Source organism: Labeo rohita, chromosome 7, assembly GCF_022985175.1.
Source record: "Labeo rohita strain BAU-BD-2019 chromosome 7, IGBB_LRoh.1.0, whole genome shotgun sequence".
Taxonomy (NCBI): Eukaryota; Metazoa; Chordata; class Actinopteri; order Cypriniformes; family Cyprinidae; genus Labeo; species Labeo rohita.
Window position 1 is genome coordinate 34368750 of NC_066875.1, and position 1263 is coordinate 34370012.

Consider the following 1263-nt stretch of genomic DNA (forward strand, 5'->3'; position numbering starts at 1 on the left):
TAATAATAATAATAATAATAATAATAATAATAATAATAATTTTGGTTGCTGCATACAAATTAATAGACATCTCACTCAGGAAAAAGATCCTGACCATGAATAGGCCTCGAAATCCCTCTTCTCTAACTGTGGATTCATATTAACGTGTTATTAAAGTGTCTTAATAACGTCTAAACTAAAATTAAGAACCTGCAAAGCTCATTGTTAATGTTCGATTGCTGGCAAGAGTTTAGTATCATCACAACAATTCTCTGATTTTTTTATTTAAATGCACCCCCGACTGACATATCAAAAAAAAAAAAAAAAAAAGAAAAAAAAAAGGCAAACAAATTTGCATAATTAAATGACACAAAAAAATTATGTTTTACATGACTGAAACTTTCGTTGCCCAAACTTTGGTCCAACGTCATAAAGGTTTTACAGCCACTTAGACCAAATACATTCTGAGTATTACGTCATAAAGGGCAACGTGTTGTTTCAGCAAGGGTTATTATAAAATAAAAAGAGAAAAATGTGAAAGCTAAAACATTCGTCATTTTTTCTTGAATACTACATAACTTTATGTTGATTGCTACACACCAAATAAAAGGATCTGACAGATACCATCATGAAACATGATATGCTGTTTGCATTAAGAAAACAAGGGACTGCATGACAATAAATAACAATTGAGCGACAAGTTCTACTCTGGCCTGAATCTGCCCCAAAGCAGGCAATGATATTGTGCGTTTTATTCGAGTTTAATAGTCTTACCCAGCGTTACAATTATTTAAATGCACCGAAACTACATCATTAAATCGATGGCAATATATAAATGTCAAACGTGATATCGGAACAAAATGATCACCACAAACCTGTTTAAAAAGATAAAAACTGTTGAAGTGAGAAAGGATTTGCAACATTAAAAACAGAGTCTAACGGTGAAAACACATTAGCGGCTAATACACAACAAACATATAAACCCGTGTAGAGCGCTATCTTTTTTCCTTGTTGGCAAGATTGAGTTTGGTTAAAAAGCATTGCGAATCAACCATTAAATTGCTCCCTCCGTGTTGCCCTTCACATTCAATGAGTTATATATTTCATATCCTAATGACATTAATGTCATGTGTTAAGTCCCCCCACATATTTCCAACAAAACATTTTTTCTTCTTAGCAAAGGTCTGACCTCACCCATTCATTTCATCTACATAATAACCGAGGAGAGGTCTTGACGTGCGTAGTGGTCTATACCGAGGAGATCTGGGCTGCATCTTCAGAAGA